Here is a 20,019-nt window from a genome sequence, read left to right on the forward strand (position 1 = left end):
GTTTTCTTCTGTTCTTTGCTTGTGTCCTCGCTCCTCGCTGCACTGCTCTTTGAAAATGTCGGGCGTGATGACTAGGGCGTGACGTCATCACGCCCGTCGTGCAGGGAGGACTCTCTTTTTTTTTTCTTTTTTTTAAATCTGACGGCCGGCGGGCCGAGGACCAATCGTGTGGAAGGGTGGTAGGCAGAGGGGAACGCTCGGCGTTCCCCGAGGCAGATGACCACCGGCCCGCGGCACCCCTGTGACCTCGCCGCAGCTCCCCAGGGAGCCGCGGCGCACAGTTTGGGAAACGCCGCCTTAATGACTCAGAGCCTAGGATTGTACATATATATTGTAGGTCTTCTTATGTCCGTTTCAAAAAATATGTCAATAAGCCAAAAACGCCAAAATAGAGTATATAATAGTAGATGAAATAATTTGACTTGACTACAAAACTAGGAACCTAAAATGGTATAATGTTACCTTGACCCTTGGGTAGATAAATATAATATCATTCCTATGTAATAATATATTTACCGCTCTTTACCATTGATCATCAAGAGAGGTCACAGCTCTCACTGTAAAGTTACTGGAAAACTGCGTAGACAAATATTGAGACACACGGCGTGTTTGCTGTAAGGTTAGGGATTAATACAAGGCTGCGCATTGCAGAGGAGAGAACGGACACAGCCATGAAGCCACTGTCACCATGTATGTTGTACGTCTGCTTCTGGATAGTCACATCATTGTGTCTGGCAGATACCTGTCCAGGTAAGTAGGCCTCAAACATTTCACCAACCTTTATATTGACCAGGTACTTTCTGCTTTTATAAAAGTTTAGCAAGAATTCTCTTATGTCTGTAAAATATTAGTAAGTGCTCAGTTATGGCTGTAAATTGTTAACAGAAGTGCTAACCACTAGGCCACTGTGCTGCCCACAGTCCTAGGTTTAATAACTACTGTTTAGTATCCTAATAAACACAAGGTTGGCTTACATTAGATCACATGATTGACACTATGGGGTATAGTGTAGATGTTGCCTATAGCAACCAATCAGATTCTCATTATTATCATTCATTCAGTACATTCTATAAAATGACAGCTAGAATCTGATTGGTTGCTCTAGGCAACATCTCCACTTTTTCAAACCGTCAGTTTAGTAAATCTAGTCCTATATGTATTTAATGAGCTGGAAACAACGGTGTGTGTATTGAACAGTACTAGCAGATGGTTAGGTTATAAGACAGTCACAATGTTTGTATTGAACCATAGAGTAGTTTATTTTATGAATTAAAACTTTCTTACAAATGTAATTCTTCTGTACTGTATCCCTTCGAATTCATCTGACATATTTTTATTGTGGTGGATGTTTGGTAGAAGTGAAGGTTTTGGGGATCGGAGACTCAGACAAGTTGACGATCCTCAGAGGCTGCCCAGGAGCCCCTGGACATAATGGATTAAGAGAAGATCCAGGACAACTGGGGGAGAAAGGTCAGTTCACCTTCATTGATTTTGTTAAAATAAATCTATGTATAATCATAAATGACTATAATACTGACATGTAACATTAATTGTATATATATATTTATTTATTTATTTTATTTATTTTATTTTCTGTGCGCTCTTTTGAGATTTTATATTCCACATAGGTATTGTTTGTATCCTGCAGTGTCTGGTCTAGTAGAGAAGAGTAGACCAGTCATCACCACACATAGCTTGAGATCCGTTCCTTGTTGATGTCGGGAGTATGCAGAGCCGATTTATGTGCAGTTTAAAACAAACTCACAATGCGCTCACTATGTGTGCCTTAATCATACTTGCCAACTCTCCCGGAATGTTCGGGAGAATCCCGCATATCGCGTGAGTCTCACGGACTCCCAGGAGAGTGTGGAAATCTTCTGCAATTCTGCCCACTTCACTAGGAAGTGGGCAGAATTTGGTCCAAAACCCCGCGATTCAGCGGGAATCGCGGCGTTTGGCCCTGCTCCCTGCTGTAAAATGACGCGTTTGCTTCATTACGTCGCGGGGGCGGGTCCAAAATGACGCTAATCTTTTGATAACATACATTCAGATTGTAAATGGGTCCACCTCTAAATTACCTCCATAATGTCCACGTGAACTCTCAAACACTCTTGGAAAATTAAGTATTCTGTGTGAAAATAGTATAATTTAAACTGAAGGTGCAGTGTAATGTGCTTAATTTACTTTATTATTTTTAATATTAGGGGAGAGAGGATCTATTGGATCACCTGGGAAAATAGGACCAGCAGGGGAAAAAGGTAATAAATGTTAATGTATAGATGTTGTTACTAGTAGATTTTATTTCTTTGATGAAACCGCTGTTCGGCTTTTTTATGGAGAAATGCGTTAGTGAAAAAAAGTTGTTTGTGCGGGTAACTAACACACATATATATATATATATATATATATATATATATATATATGTAATCGTAAAATATTGGAACACAGGCCACTCATGGTGTACTAATTAATGTACAATCAAAGAAACTATTGAATGACAGCAGAGTACATTTCTTAAATAAAGACCAAGCTTATCTGTCAAATGCTCGATAGATGTACTACAGGCAGAATCCTCAGCTCTCACTTATATTCACTTCATTATCTGTGAAGGAATTAAACATCGAAAAGACAACCGGCCATGCGTAAAGTTTTTTAAAACAGCCAATTCTTTATTTTGAACAAAGTTAAAAACAGTTACAAAACTTATGTCCACGATGATGCAGATACCAAGGATGTACTCTTGAAGCTGTCCGGATCAGCAGATGTTCGACAAATATTGGACTGGCAATAACAAACTACTCTAAAAAATACCAATATCTTTGGGACAAAACCTTACATGTTTCGTTCTCTCAAACTGGGGGCACAAGTATGAGGGATTATATGAACTAGAGGCACAACTATGAAGTATAACATGAACTGAGGTAGATGGAAGTGTTTAGCAGCAGAGACGTTACACCAGTCCAAATATTGGTACAACTGGCCTTAGCCAGTTTTATTAAGCAGAAAATAAAAGAAAGCTTCAAAATAAACACCTTACCTGTTCAGCACTTACTATACACATCACATTCCTGAATGCCAAAAACTAAACAAACCATAGGAAATCCCAGCACACATAGTTCACTCACAATTGATGTCATGTTTCTCTCATAGAGACTCTGCAGTCTCTTTCCCCAGTTAGAGAGAACTGAGGCTGATCTGACATCTCTTTAAAACCAACTCAAACAGGTGTAAGTGCTAATCAGCCCTTCTTATGCTATAGGCTCAAAGACCCGAAATGGGCCATAATGGAGGGAGGCCGTCCCCACTCTCCATCCATAATCCCAGTAAAGGGCTTAAGCCTTTAGTAGGCCATTTACATAAACAATTCCCTTAGAGCATATAAGACAGTGCTTCTGTCAATATATATATATAAAACATTCTGACATAATCATATCTAAATATTAAAAACTACAGGGCACAAACTACAGGGCTGGCACGGAATTGACCATTATCATTTTTTAATGAATACAATTATTTTATTGGATATGGACATGAAGTTACGTAATGAAACTATTATCTGAAAGAATTCCAATAGTTTCCATCCTTTTAGACTATTTGTGATGTACTTTCAGCGGTAGCGCAGTGATCATAACGATGGCCATGCACAGCCCAGAATTCGGAGTGACAAAATCGTAACAAACATTTGACCTCACCCATGATCCAACCAGCCACAAGTCACCCAGCAATGCCCCTAGTAAACCACTTGATTAAATCCACTGGTCAAACGTATACAGACTCTTTAGTTTAGTCTATTGTAATGTGTGGGGCCTGGATAAGAATTGTACCTACCCAGAGTGTACTGTTATCCTGATTGCTCCAAGTCCCAGATGCCTTATATTACTAGTAATATCCCCCTTTTACTGGTCCTCGTGTCAGTCATCATATTCCTGTGTCTCTCTGACTGTACATGAGAATCCCTAGAACAGACAAAACTAACACAAGGTAAAATAAAATAGATTACCCAGGAGTAATGTGTAAAGTGCCCCTGACTTCATATACAGCAGTATAAACACTGGTATTTGTATAGTGTAATAGCTACTACTCATTGTTATATGTCATTTTAATGCAAGAAATCCGGGTGTTCCAGGGCTACAAGGACAAAAAGGTAAAACAACAATGTAATAGATTTTAATGGTGATTGTAATTACATTGTTTTTAAATATTGTCACATTTATTTTCAGTCTATTCATCGTTGTCTGCATTTTTTTTGTCTACAGGGGATAAGGGAGACCCGGCCCTACCCGAACCTTTGTACGGTGAAGTTCTCTAGAACATCGATTTCTGTGTCTACATATTAATTAATATTTTATTTAGTTGTAATAAATGGAAAATTGAACTTACTGTTTAAGTAGTTGTTTCTGTAAGGAAATGTTGTAAGAAGGTAAATATTCCGAAATTTTTCTGAAGTCACCGCTTTGACTTGTTTTTAGATACTGCCCTGTTGGTAGCTTCAGTCCATGCTGTGATTGATTAATGTGTAAAAAGACAAATAATCCCCAATGCCGTGTTTTGCCTCACAGCATAGACAGAATGTTATCTGCTCATGGTCAATGCCCCTTATGTCCCGTCTACCCTGAGATTGTATAGGAGGAGAGAACAATATTGAAAAACCGTTCCTAAATCCAAGACATCTGGAGGTAACAGGGAAGTCATACGATATTCCAGACTGGCAACGTGGGAGCTCAAATTCCTTCCATCATATTTAGGATCTCAGATAGAATGAGTTATAATATGTATTCATTGTTATGTTCTGCTTCCTATCTCTCAGCTGCCAGGAACTGTAAGGAGCTGCGGATCATGGGGAGACTCTCAGTGACTGGTACACAATATACCCGGATGGGGAGACCCCACTGAGAGTCCTGTGTGACATGCACACTGATGGCGGAGGCTGGATTGTAAGTCTGTCTGCAGAAATCTATACATTTCATACAAATATACAGTTCATACATTCAGGGAATTTCTAGGTCTTCAAAAAAAGCAAAGAACCAATTTGTCCAGAAGCACAGCCCCGCTTCCTACATAATATAAGGTCACAGATGACACTAATACTAAACTTGTAAATAAATGTAACATTTTCCCAATAAGCTACTTCCCACCCACCCATTTATATAACCTACAAGGTTCCCGCAGTTGGGACTTGGATGGTTCAGGAGTTACTCACCTTGGTGGCACCTGTGATGGTGTAATGCTGATAGAGGAGGGGACTTTTCAAAGTAAAATTTGGTCACGGAAGGAGTTGATGGGACAACCAGCTTGAGCATGAGGGCCACTTGTAATCAGGTCACTCAGCTGGTCTGTTAAATGATGAATTATTAAAAGTGAATACACTTGTTAGGAACTCCTCCAGCCGGCACAACACAACCCGGAGTCTACTCTGCCAGTCAGGTGTTCACTGGAGCCCCTGATGGTGGGGACAGACTGGGCTGCAGACTGACAGAGGGTCGTGAAGTGTGTACCGGCTGGGGAGAACCCAGGCAAGCAGAGTGGAGTCCAAGCAGAGGTCAAGAGCCGGCAGCAGATAGCAGATCCGATAAACAAGCCGAGGTCAGGGGTCACGAGCAGACAGGGTGGTCGGTATTCAAGCCAGAGGTCAAGGTCACGAGAAACACAGGCAGGGTCTAAATCCAGGCAAGGGGTCATACACGGGTAGTCAATAGAATTTCCAAGAGACAGGAACAAGGCCCAGAGCAGGTCAGCAGACTGGCAAACAGAAGCTATAACCGGCAATGAGGCAGCAGACCTCATTGCCTTAAATACAGCCAACAGCCAATCAGAACCTGCCCCTAGACTGAGCACACTTGCAGCCTAATTACTAGATATTAAAACCACCAATCAGGGCTTAGCCCTGGAATCACACCTGCAGGCTAATGCCTGCTAATTCAGCCACAGGCTGAATCTAATTACCTGCCCCCTATGGGCGTGCGCGCCCAACTGCCGGGACGCGGCGCTGAAGAGGCGTCCGGCCGTTGCCTTGTCGGGAGTTGAGGGGAAATGACGTCCTGGTCGTCATGGTGACGGCCGGGACTCTGGAGCGAACATGAAGAGAGCCGCGGCGGCTGTGAGTACTGCCGCGGCTCGTGACAACACTATAAGCAATGTAGGCTCAACCCATTAGTCGATTTATTTGGTGATGCAAGAACGACTGAGGTATGTACATACCTGTATTAACCATTAGGCAGCGTAAGTTGATTCCTACAACTTGAAGTTGTTTAAGAATGTAAAGTCCACCAACTCTGGGATAGAATGGAACTTTACCAACCCCATGTCACACAGCAGGGAGTGACTTCTATGTACTCTGTTTTACAGAACAATCACAATCTAGATAAAGAGTCAGAGCTCGATATCTGGAACAGACAGAAATGAATAATAAAGCAAACTGAGCGGTAGTCAGTAGCAGATAGTTCAGTTCCTGGGTACGTAAATGAAACACATCAGGTTTGGAGTAAAGGTGTAGTACCTAACAGGCCAGGATCAGTTCCCCCAGGTAGCTCAGTGATAACATCTAGAACCGCACAGTCCCTGGGTTTGATTCCTGACAAATGTCGCCACTGTGTAGCTTTAGGACTCATTTCCTTTCTCATTTTCTTAATATAGGTATTTCAGAGACGTTACGATGGTTCAGTTGATTTTCAGCGTGACTGGAAGTCCTATAAGATGGGGTTTGGCAGCCGCCTGACTGAGTTCTGGTTGGGGAATGACAATCTTCACATGTTGACATCAGCAGGTAATAATCAATAGGGGGTAAATTTACTAAAAATGGTGTTTGGTGGCCACATCGCCAGTGGTTTAGAACTTCAAACCACGGCATTTACTACAGGGCAGTTTGAGGCTTCAATGTAAAATGTCTGGCAATGTGTGGCGGATTGAAAACGTCTAGTAAATCTAGCCATAGGACTTCTTATGATTTTGTTTGTAATTTTCTTTGACTGTGGGAGATTTATTTGACTGTTACTTGTGTGAGGTAACAGAATAGGATGGTAATATTTAAGATGCATTTGAGACTAGATGAGGGGCTCATCTTGGGGGAGGCAGTGACCTGTCAACTGGTTTAGTTGTTACAGTGAGGACAGAGCTGCATCTGACAGGGGCAGTGACATGTTATGAGGAGGGGAATGGAGGCAGCAGGAAGCCACAGACTGAGAGTTATATAGTGGAAAGAGCAGGGTCCTCCAGCAGCACAGAGCATCATCATCATCATTTATTTATATAGCACCACTAATTCCGCAGCACTGTACAGAGAACTCACTCACATCAGTCCCTGCCCCATTGGAGCTTACAGTCTAAATTCCCTAACATACACACACACACAAACACAGACGGAGAGAGAGACTAGGGTCAATTTGATAGCAGCCATTTAACCTACTAGTATGTTTTTGGTTTGTGGGAGGAAACTGGAGCACCCGGAGGAAACCCATGCAAACACGGGGAGAACATACAAAGTCCGCACAGATAAGGCCATGGTTGGGAATTGAACTCATGACCCCAGTGCTGTGAGGCAGAAGTGCTAACCACTAAGCCACCGTGCTGCCCAGAGTAAATCAGAAGATGAGTGATGTGTTAGTGAGGACAGGGCTGCACGTGACAGGAGCAGTGACATGATGTGAGGAGGGGAATGGAAGCAGCAGGATGGAAAATACTGAGAGTTATATAATGAAAGGAGCAGGGTTCTCCAGCAGCACAAATTATATCAGGAGGTGAGGGATGTGTTAGTGAGGACAGGGCTGCATGTGACCGGGACAGTGACATGATGTGAGGAGGGGACTGGAGACAAGTGGGAAGACACAAACAGAGGTAGATAATGAAAGTAACAGGATCCTCCAGCAGCACAGTGTAGTGATGTGAGCCTCCTGTCAAACTGATGCAGGAATATTTTGGAGATAAAAGCACCTCTGTATGACATGAAGTTTACATGTCAATCCTAGTTAGTTGTTAATGTTGGATCTAGTCAGAAAACAATTTGGAAATGAATTTGTTTCCTCCCATTGCAGGTACATGGGAACTATGTATTGATCTGCAAGACTTTGACCTTAAAGAGTATTTTGCTAAATACAAATCTTTCAAAGTTATGGGAGAATATGAGAAATACAAATTGATCCTTGGAGCCTTTCTGAGTGGTGATGCAGGTAAGGAACAACTGTGTTGTGTAAACAAATGATAGTGGTGAAGCTCTGGTTGGCCAGTGTTGTAACTTTATATCACAATTGAACAAACAGTATTATTTTATTACTGCTTGCTCCCAATTGTAAAGAGCTACGGAATATGCTGGCGCTATATAAATAAATGTTGATGATAATTATGAATAGAATACACTGATCAGCAGTGAGTGCTGCCCACATATAAAAAGAATATCATCCATCTCCTAAAAAGCTACTAAAATAACCTACAATATATAGGTGATCGGAACTCCCATATAAAAAGAATTGCCAATGGAGTTATACACACTACCCTGGTGCTATAATCAAACAACAATTCTATGTCCATGAAGCAGTGTATTGACTTATTTCCTCAGTCCATCATTACATTCTGCGAAGTCTTAACAACATTTTTTTTTTTAAGTCCCTGTAACCTAATTCGGGCGTATGGATTCCCGACTTGCGTGCATATTAATGTCCAAAATCCCAGGAAGACTGTCCTGAGTCTGGTTATCACCGGCACACTGGTGGCTGGATAGGTCGCTTCTTACTCGCAACGCGTTTCACCATGAGCTTTGTGTCTGGGAATCCTTAGGGCCGGCTTTTTATTTCGTGGTGGTTCAATTGCCATCCTGTTTATACAAAACCAATGTTCATTACAAGTAACACATGGGTTTGGCAGACATAACCATTTGAAAGTTATGAACCCATCCGTTGGGTATACATGTCCACAATCATTAAGTGGTTGAACAAAATGAGTAAACGATCAGTGTCTATGATCCTAACTCCCTAAATTCTAGCAGTGCGTTCCCTCCAGGGGGCAGCAGTTGTGCACATTTATATATAATCCTTATTGTACTTTTTGTTTAGGAGATTCTCTGACATATCACAAGGGGATGATGTTCTCCACCGTGGACCAGGACAACGACGCAGATCCAAGAAATTGTGCCCAGTTGTACAAGGGACCCTGGTGGTATAATGTCTGTCATCTTGCAAACCTGAACGGACGGTACCTTCCTGGAAAGCATAACTCCTTTGCTGACGGCATTAACTGGTACCATGGCAAGGGGTATAATTACTCCTACAAACAGTCTGAGATGAAAATTAGACCCGTGTAATGAAACAGAAACTCTAATTGCTGTAATTAATGATGATTGTGTAACTGCATGTTATTATATGATTAAATCACATACTGATATACGCATCTATATAAATGTCCTTGTACTTACAGTAACTTCCTGGTATTCTACCCTTCCTGTGAGGTCATTGTCCCCCTTATGTCACATGTGGGCGTCATTGCTCTCCGCAGTCAGACATTACTATTAGTGGGTTTATTACCTCCTAGAGCCTTCCATAAAATATAACCCACAAACATCATTAACGCTCTTCTCTGTTTTGCAGAGAGTTCAAACTATAGTTGTGGTTTAGCTGGATGGAGGTTGAATAGGAATATCCTAAATTGTCCTGATTTTCCATTAGGGAATGTTGGCGGGAATGGATGTGTGTGGTATACCTTTTACTATATATGTTATATTGTATCAGAGCTCATTTCTGCTGCGCCCAGGTCACTGGAGTAAAGGTGTGCATAGCAAATACTAGGAGTAATTATATTTTATTAAGTAACACCAATATAATATGTGTTTAATTGGATTTACTGAATATGACTGCTGTTAGTAAGTATAGATTCATCTTCACAGATTTTGTAATCCATGATTTAAAATACATATTTTGGTGTGGCTTTTAAGCGGTGCCGTCTATCAAAGTAAAAAACATACATCAAACCTGCAGACACCAAGACGTAGTGCCGATTTTGTGACTTGGGATCCATACTAGCAGAGCAATATAACAAATAGTGATTTACAGAACACGATTGACGAGATCAGTAAAATCACATGTGTTCTGTGTATGAGGCTGTTAGGTTTCAAGGTTACCTTAGTCAGTATTTACGCTGGCCTTCCTAGGGCGCGGAGTCTAACGGCCCTCCCGGTCTTCTCCAAGAACCGCCGCAAGGCAGGGTGGGTTTTGCTGCCGGAGAACCGCAGGTCGCGGCCCCCAGGTTAGCCTACTGACGTAAGGAAAGAGTTCTATGAGATGGACATGTAGCGGCACGGTCAGATCCACAGAAGAATAGATAACTGAAATCACTAACCGTATATTCAGAAGATAGTAGTCTGGAGTAGAGACTGGTGGAATGCAGGAGTCAATCCACGGTACAGCCCCAGGAGCAGAAGCGTAGTCCAGAATAGCCGGTTCGGTACACAGAGATCTGTCCGTTATGCAGTACCAGGGTTTAGACAGTAGAATGGTCTGAAGGACAGCTGGTTCGGTACACAGAGATCCGTCCGTTATGCAGTACCAGGGATTAGGCAGTAGAATGGTCTGAAGGATAGCTGGTTCGGTACACAGAGATCCGTCTGTTATGCAGTACCAGGGGTTAGGCAGTAGAATGGTCTGAAGGATAGCTGGTTCGGTACACAGAGATCAGAAGTCACAAGGGAGAACACCAGGGAAGCCAAAGCACAGGGAGTGCAGCCAGATGCAGGTAACACGTTGCTCTGACACCTACAGTGTGTCAGAGCAGGCCTGAAGTAGGAGTTTGAATTCCCCGCCCAGATCAGCTGACCTGCCGCCGGGACCTACCTGGAAGTGCGGCAGTACGGAGCGGGGAAGCGGCGCTAACACAGGTAACCGCCGTGACAGAGGCCTATAAAAGGTGCCTGACTTTACAATTGGTCACTACAATGCGGACACAAGGTAGCTGCAAAACTATGTCTAGACACAAATCTTAGGAAAGTACAACTTTAAATCTAGCATCCAGCACACAGATGTGACCGTTATTATCATCAACACATACACCTTCTAAAAGGCGTACCTTAAAGCTACATGTAAGTCAAAACTTAGATGTACCGCAAAGGGCTAAATCAAAAAACTGTTTGTGCACAATGTTCGTGTTCCAAACCAGCGGTTTGCTACAAACTGCATGCGGCTTGTTCTAAACCGCGTGCAGTTTGCGTCTTTCAAAACTGCCGCACATCGGATGCAATTTTATGCAAACCGTCTGAGGTTTTAAAATCACAGCTGAAGGTGCCTATTGGACTTGGCTAGTAAGTGTGCCCTGCGAACACAGGTTCCTTCACTTAGTAACTTAGAATAAACATTATACTTAACTGTTGGCGTGGCGTGGTAAACCTTGCTGGCCAGTGTTTAGTGACAGCATATGTCTAGACCTGCGAGAGCTTCAGGGGCAAAGGTCAACTGTTGGAAGTCAGAAGCAATGCTCTTTGGGCGGTGGCACCTGTTAGCCCTCGCTGCATTCCCCTTCACAATAAGGTCAAAGTTTATCAAGATTCTTGAAGTTTGGTTTGGCGGAGAGGAGGTGGCCCTGAAGTGTTGGCAAGAAAGACTGGCTACAGTCAGACAGAAACTGGACTACACCTTGGTTCTACCTGGATGTTGGATAATTTTCATGGAAAACCATCTAGAGGGACTTAAACCAGACTTGCGGAAGCCAAAAACTGTCTACAAGCTCATCAGAGCTAAATACGTTATGGAGTCTGTTTCAGGGCTCCGTGCTGCTACAGCTATACATGTGTGGGAGAATGTGGCCTCTAAGAGGCTGACTAATAGACATTGCATGGATGGCTATCCAGGGGGTCTGCCTCTTAGGACATTCATGCACTCCCGGAACCTGTACAGATATGTTCACTGCCCCTTCTATGTCACCAGAAGGGAAAGAGCACAGGATATTTTTGGAACTGTCCCACTCTTGGATGCTTTGGAACGTGAACTTAAGGACAGTGTGCCCAGGACTTGCCTTTCATACCATTCGGTATTTTATGAATTATTTCCTGAGACCCACACTATTGGGGCAATCCAGGAGGCGTGGCGCCTTATGAACTGTTTTAAGGATGCTAACTGGCTTTCCAGGAATTGCTTCATTTTAAAAAGGCAGATGATGAACATCCATGACTAAGCTATAGCCTGCTAAGAGGCTATAACACCATTGACAGCCCTGTGGAAGAGGAAGATGACTGATTGTTGTCTCCCGCTCCTCCTTCTTCTGCCATGTGTCTGTTTTTTTTTAATAAGCATTGGTCTTCTGTCTCCTCCTCCCCTCCCCTTTAAACCCATTCCCTTATCACTCTTTGAAATTTTGTTGAAATGTCTTGCCTTAATTTATGCACCCTATATTTGCGAGCTCAGGTTGGACAGAAACCTCCCGTTGAGCAGGACATGCTGATATATGTGTGGCTGCAAATAACTGTCTCAGTTTCCAGACCACCCAGCAGGTCACATATTCCAGGTCATCCAGCAGGTGCACAGGGAGTATTCACTAACTGTCGCAGCTTCCAGAGCAACCAGCAGGTGCACAGTGTATTTCCAACTGTCACATGTTCCAGAGGACAATGGTAATGCATTGCTGTAAACGACGGGTGGACATTTTGCAATATAACTCCGAAACAATGCAACCGATTGCAACGCCAATATTTTACTGCAAATCTACAAACCAATACCTTTAATTTGGTATATGAGTCAGACAAAGGCATCGTAGAAATAAGTCACTCATAAAAGTTGCACTTATGCTATTAATATATAGCTGTACCTTCAGGACTCCCCACACTATCCCTTTTCTCTTCAGTCTATGGTTATTATTTCAGTCCACCAGCAAATAAGTAACATAACAGCTGTACTTATCTGCAACCCCTCCAATTCAAAGCTCCTTATTTAAACTTTCATTCAATGGTTGCTGTGTTCTCTTCTGTCCCAAATGGCAGCTTCAGGTTTCTGTTTTTTCTCTCTTCTTAGTATCTCTCTTTCTGATGTGCTGCTGTCTCTCTCTCTGCTTCAGCTCTGTTTTCTCTCATCTCACAAGCTTGGTGTCTTCCTCCCTCAGCTTGTCTGTCTTCAAACTCATCTCTTTTATATTTCTCCACACATCGACTACACCCCCATTTTGACGCCTTTTTCCTCCCCATGGAGCAGACATATACACTAGACTGGCTTAACTCCTACTCTAGCACCTCCCTAGCAGCAGTTGAAATTCCTGGGAGATTTAGTTTTTCTCCTATCCTGGTGCATGTGCAGTTGCACAGCTCTGGTGGCGTCACACTAAAATGTGATTAGTGTCGCAGAATCTTCAACCCAACAGACTTTTATATAATGGCTAAGGCAGTACATCAGGAAGTGTGACTGCAAAAGAGAGCTGGAGGGACAATTGCTCAAGAACCCTATGGGCTAGATTTACTAAGCTGCGGGTTTGAAAAAGTGGGGATGTTGCCTATAGCAACCAATCAGATTCTAGCTTTCATTTATTTAGTACATTCTACAAAATGACAGCTAGAATCTGATTGGTTGCTATAGGCAACATCCCCACTTTTTCAAACCCGCAGCTTAGTAAATCTAGCCCTATGTGTGTTAATAACTGTACATTGCATTTAGACTTCTAATCAGGCATGGTAATTAATGTATGCTTAAATGCATTTGACTGGGATCAGAGCACCTATTATAGTCATTCTTCACCGCCTGCATCTCTGTATAAAAGTTGCCTGCCTAGTAACATACTTGGACAACATCTTCAGTACTTTCTTACCTAAGATACTGCTCTTTAAGTCTCTTTCCCTGTCTTCTCTAAGTAATGAGGTGATGCTGGGTCTATCTGTATTTCAGGTGTCACAACTTTACATTTGTATTCAGATTGGTTCATGAGAACATCGTAATGCGCTTATTATATGAAATGGTCCTAGATGGTATTTAACCCGTCCATATATATGTAGTGACCAAGAGCCGACCTCTGAAATAGTGTAAAAGTCTTTCCATTTTTCGCAACTCCTGGTGAGATGCCCCCAAAATACTGAAACTTTGCCAATGATAGTGAAACTTGGAAGCCCAAATTTCGCCCAAAATGGGCTTTCACCCAGTGCTCAATATAGAGAACATGCATCGCATAATTAGACCAGGCTGTAGCAGTTAAGTTAAGGTTACTCTTTTTGACGTCATTGACAACACAGTGGGGGTACTACAGCTACAAGCACTATTTACTCCCAACATGTTCTGTGCACATTCTAATTAATTACTTTCTCACTGCTTGCCAATAATTCCCCTCTTCTTTCTGTACCCACTGCCTGGGACTTGCCATGATGTCACCAAATTTGAACTAGCTGTTACTGGATATTAATGAAATGCCATTATTAGGGGTGTTGGCGGCATGACGGATAAGAAGGAGGGAGGTGTCTGCAGTAAGGAGATGCGTTATATCCGTCAGTTGATGGAAAGGAGCAAAGAGCTTCTAGTAACAAAAATAAACTTTAAAGAAATTAATTAAGAAATTAACAACAAACTCCCCTGCCCTCCCACCAAAAGGTGTATTCATTTATGTTTGGCTTGCATAGCCTGTACTTTTGTATAGTAGGGGTATTTACAAGCTATGCATAGTAAGGTCATAGACTTGTAAGTGAAGCATGCCCCAGGAGTTGGAACCATTTTTTGAGTAGGTGACATCTGCTGATGTATTTTAGTGTGTTGAAAAAAAGAAAGAAAAAAGATTTAATTAAATAAATTATTATTATTATTATTATTATTATTATTGTTTATTTGTTAGGCGCCACAAGGTATCCGCAGCGCCGTACATGGTACAAACAGTAGACTATACAGGGTAAAACAATACAGAACAATAAACACAAAGTACCAGAACTTCAGAAACTCCAGGCAGGCAAATACTGTAAAGACGGAGCGGAAGAACAGGTATGGAGACAGGAGGGGAGAGGGGCCCTGCTGATACGAGCTTACACCCTAAGGGAGGGTAAACAGAATCAGGCACAAGAGGGAGTCAGTGAAGCAAAGGGGAGAGTAAAAAGGAGCCAGGGAAGAAACAGAAGAGGTGAGAGGTTAAGTGGATGGTTGGTAGGTGTTAAAGAACAGGTGAGTTTTAAGTGCCCGCTTGAAGGAGCACAGATTGGGTGAGAGACGGATGGAGCTCGGGAGGTCGTTCCAGTGAAGGGGGGCAGCTCGGGAGAAGTCTTGTATTCTAGAGTGGGAAGAGGTGATCATGTGCCCTCCCTAAAATAAGAAGCCAGCTCCAGTGCTACAGCCAGGGCAGGGGAACAATGAATGTGGGATTTCTCTATAAAAGCTGCAACAAGCATCAGGCTATGCAGGTCACACTATAATAGGGAGACCCATGTTCAATCTCCATTATAATGGGATTTCAATCCCAGTCTGGTTAGCATGGGTGGAATTCACAGGCCCACAAAAAATGGCAACCAACCCCTTGCTGAAATATGTATATTTGTGTAACTACAAGTGCCATCATGCCCTGACAGACATTGGCTGCTTGGGGCATGTCGACTCTTGTAGAACTACAAGCACTAGCATGCTCATGACTGTCGGTGCATACTGGAGCTTGTGGAACTACAAGTTTCAGCATGCCCCAACAGCCAGAGCCCTATGAAACATGTAGTTCTACAAACATACCTAAAAGTAGGAAAGAAAAAAAAACCACGAGCACTGAGTGGTGGATTAGTTCAGTATACTCTTTAATCCATAAAGAATTTTCTTTCTTCCGTCAGCAAATCAGAGCTACTTGTGTCTGATTGGCTGTAGCGTGGGAAACTCTGATTTCATTGCCATGCTAAGTAGCCTGTGAGCCAGTGGTGGAAATACCATTGGTGCAGCATGTACAGTGCACGGGGACAATGGATATAATGAGGCCCACTGCATGTCAGATGCAGAGGGTTGGGGGCCCTGGTTCCCTTCTCCCTGTCTCCCTGCACCAGGGCCCACAGCTCGCTAGTTCCATCTCTACTGTGGGCTGGTACTACATCATGACATCCTGCATCTATGATGTCTCTTTATGTACCCTGACAGGTGTCTAATAAGGTTTTATTCATGTTACTCTAGGGGACGTCACGACCTTTCCCAAAAACAAATTTTTCAGCACCCCCGACCAGGACAATGATGTGAAAATAATAACTGAACTCAACTCCTCAAGGGAGCATACAAACTACAATACAAAACAGGGGTCGACAGCGTAATTGGTATCAACTGGTACACACACAAAGTATGGAAGTACTTCTACAAATATACGTAGATGAAGATGAGACCTGTTTAATGTAGTAGAGAAATTGCAAAGCTACCATATGATGGGATTAATTTCTGAAACGTTGATAAGCCAAAATTCCGGGGGAGAAACAATTTTCGCTGGAGAATAGCGCTCTCGACATTTCGCTCAATTTATTACAGGGTTAATGTTTATGAAATCACAGATTTTTTCAATGCTAACCTAGTTACCAGAGATTACCACCGACCCCATAGACCTCTATGGGGACATCGAAAGAAGGCAGTACAGCAAGTGACAAAAACCATAACTCTCCGCGTCTTGTCAGAAAATAAATCATCTTAGCATGCCGTTTACTCACCCTTTAGGTCCAATTTCAACCATTGTCAAGCGTACCGCAGACCGGCCTTTCACCACAGCTTTACACTGCAAAACCAGCCCGCGAGAGGACACCTGGGATCGCTCTATTTTAACAAATTTCGTTAAGAAATTCATCATGGGATTAGTTAACCCTCAAATGATGGATGTGTGCATATGAAACTTCTTTATATTATAATAATACTGTCCAACTAGGGTGATGTTATTAACTTTAACCTTATGTATAAGATTACTTCCTTTGGAAACACAAGGCACGTTTCCAAACATAAATATCACACAGGATTTAGGGTTGTTACACATATACAGTATCTTAACTGTTTAGATACACTTGTTTACAAACACATTACACAATGTAAGCAATGATAGGTGTGGAGTGTGTCTTCAACATACGTTTCCTGAAAGGCCAGAGGTTTAGCGGCCCCCCTTTGCCGTAGAGTGATTGCTCCCCAGGTCTTAAGCACAAAGTTGTAAGGGCTCAGTTTCTGCACATCAGAGGTGCAGTTGAACTTATTTTTTTTATATAGTACTTTTGATTGTGGGCAGGATTCCTTTTCCTAATTGTCTCATATGCGTAAATGATAAAATCATTAAATTATTGTTATTATTATGAATACTGTTTTGTTACGGTGCATTTGCCTCAGTCAAACACAATGGAAATGTTTCAGTTATGGTTAAACCCCATCTGCCCTCACATGTCTGTGGGTCCACTGAAACACCTGATAAGTACCAGGTTTTTAATTGTTTAATTTAACCCTTTTTAAATTAATATCAACCCTCTCCCTCTTCTGACCCTCTGGAACGATTTCTGGGGAGGAGGGGAAGAGCTGCAAACTCTGATGTGGGTGGCACACTGGACGTGACAATTCTATCTAATTGGTCACTAGAGGTAACCAATCACAAACCACAGGTACATGCGTCTGTTTACTTCAAAGTTGACAGTGAGTGCTGCCAGGGCAGTGATGTAATAAGATGATTGGTCCACAAGGGTGGAAGAGGAGGAGAAGACATGGAGAGGGGGAAAGTACTACTCTGCTTACTGACTTAACAGGAATCAGATGAGTATCCAATGGAATAGAATGATTACATGAATACTACAAGTCATCTTACTCGACATTTCTGGGAAATAATCATAGGAGGTATTACTTGAATTTTTGACCTTGTTGGTAATTATCACTAAGATATGTTATATTGGGGTATTATCATTTGGGCATTTTAGATGTTTCAGAACTTCGCCGCCGACGTAACAAATCCTGGAATGTTTATTTTTCGGTTAAGAAAATGTAAGTATTTTTTTTGCTCATACAACCTCTTATTAATTAGAAGGAATAATGAACAATCTAATAGGGCGAACAGTAAGTTATAGTAGGCATAATCCATAATCCTGCAAATGGTCGGGCAAAACTGTGAATGTGGTTTAAACAACGGCAGGAAGTCAGGTGTTGTATACTCACATTATAACTAATACATTATACACAACTTGGAGAACATCAAAAGTTATTGATCGTTATGTAACCACGTTGAAGTTAATCACACGCTGAAGCCGTTACATTTCATTTATTGACTGAAGGGTTTTAGAAATTGATTGCAAAGTCCTGCATATATTTACAGTCATGGCCAAAAGTTTTGAGAATGACACAAGTATTGGTTTTCACAAAGTTTGCGGCTTCAGTGTTTTTAGACCTTTTTGTCAGATGTTGCTATGATATACTGAAGTATAATTACAAGCATTTCATAAGTGTCAAATGCTTTTATTGACAATTACATTAAGTTTATGTAATTTTTGCAGTGTTGACCCTTCTTTTTGAATATCTCCGCAGTTCGCCCTGGCATGCTGTCAATCAACTTCTGGGCCACATACTGACTGATGGCCGCCCATTCTTACCTAATCAGTGCTTGGCGTTTGTCAGAATTTGTGGGTTTTTGTTTGTCCACCCGCCTCTTGAGGATTTACCACAAATTCTCAATTGGGTTAAAGTCTGGGGAGCCATGGACCCAAAATTTCGATATCTTGACCCTTGAGCAACTTAGTTATCACTTTTGTCTTATGGTAAGGTGCTCCATCATGCTGGAAAAGGCATTGTTCGTCACCAAACTGTTCTTGGATCGAATTATGGTTTTAATTAACACTTTCTGACTTCACACTATATATACTTTATTTTATGTTGTTGTTGTTCTTTCAATTCTCACATCTAGTAGTTGCACCTCAGAAAAAATACTAATTGTATATCTTAGGGAATTGTATATAGCAATCAATGTTATGTAACAGAGACCACCCTAGACCAGGGATATTAAAAGGAGGGTTCCTGAAGGAGGGTCTGTGTTTTGTTTGGGACAGTTGAAGTTTAGGCTCTGCTAGAATGAATTCTGAGTCACTGTTGAAGACCCCTGAAACCCTGAACCCTAATACATGGTGGGACTGATGGAGCAGGAAGATCTTGGGCTTGATCCCTACCATGTTGGTAGAGGGGAGACTGTCGGGCCAAGCAGAGAGGCTCAAGGGATAAGAGAACTAAGGTGACTGCAGACTTTGGTTAGTGGGGTAAAGGAAAGTGGGTGTGGTAAACCTGCCAGGCATTTATATATTATATTTTATAGCATTTGTATTTTTGCATAATAAAAGGTTGTACTCCCTAACTGTTGTTGTCTGATTGACTTAGTAGTTGTTGCCTTTAGTGGTTCTATCATGTGAAATATAAGGTATCTTTGGTTTGCATGTCAGCATTAAGTGGGCGGAAGTGGCCAAAATGGTTAAACATCCCCAGAACCTTCCAATTGCGAGTGGTCAGTGTGGCAAAATGATTGTAGTTGGCACGTAAAGAGGAAGTCATTCCCATAGAAGCAACAGACGTACATTGCCCATTCTGTGGCCTCTATCCTCAAATATCTCCCACCTTTAATACTCCTAAATCAGCCCCCAGTTTTGACAAACTCTAATCTACTGAATCATGCCCACATTAAATCGAGGCCACCCCAACTTTCCAAAACCCCTGGCCGTTTAGTTGTCCACGCATTTGGACAAAAATAGTACTGGTTGGGAAGTATGGTAAATATTGGTTCTACTCACAGAAAGTCTGCCTCCAGTTTGTTAAGCCACCTGGTACACTTTATATATCATGTTGATGAAGAAATTAATTTGTCCAGATATTGGTTAAGTATTATCCATTTATTGCAACAAGGCATGCCACCAACAGTGACGGAAGAACCGAACAGACAAAGCTGGTACAAAGAATTTATATCGTTCTGCTTATGAACAGCTAGTGACCACATAACAAACAAAGAGTTCAATATATTACTAATAAAACATCTGAGGGGAGGGCTAAAATGCCATGAGCAGAATATCCCACCCTCAGACACACATAAAGATTCCACACCTGAAGAATGGTATCATAAACTGGTCTTTAACCCTATAACTACCAG

At 42.0% G+C, this 20,019-nt stretch overlaps 1 pseudogene; it reads left to right on the forward strand.

The window, feature by feature from the left end:
- Positions 1 to 576: 576 nt before the first annotated feature.
- Positions 577 to 9,333, forward strand: LOC142101287 (ficolin-2-like; annotated as a pseudogene).
- Positions 9,334 to 20,019: the final 10,686 nt, after the last annotated feature.

The sequence above is a fragment of the Mixophyes fleayi genome, chromosome 9 (assembly GCF_038048845.1).
Source record: "Mixophyes fleayi isolate aMixFle1 chromosome 9, aMixFle1.hap1, whole genome shotgun sequence".
NCBI lineage: Eukaryota > Metazoa > Chordata > Amphibia > Anura > Limnodynastidae > Mixophyes > Mixophyes fleayi.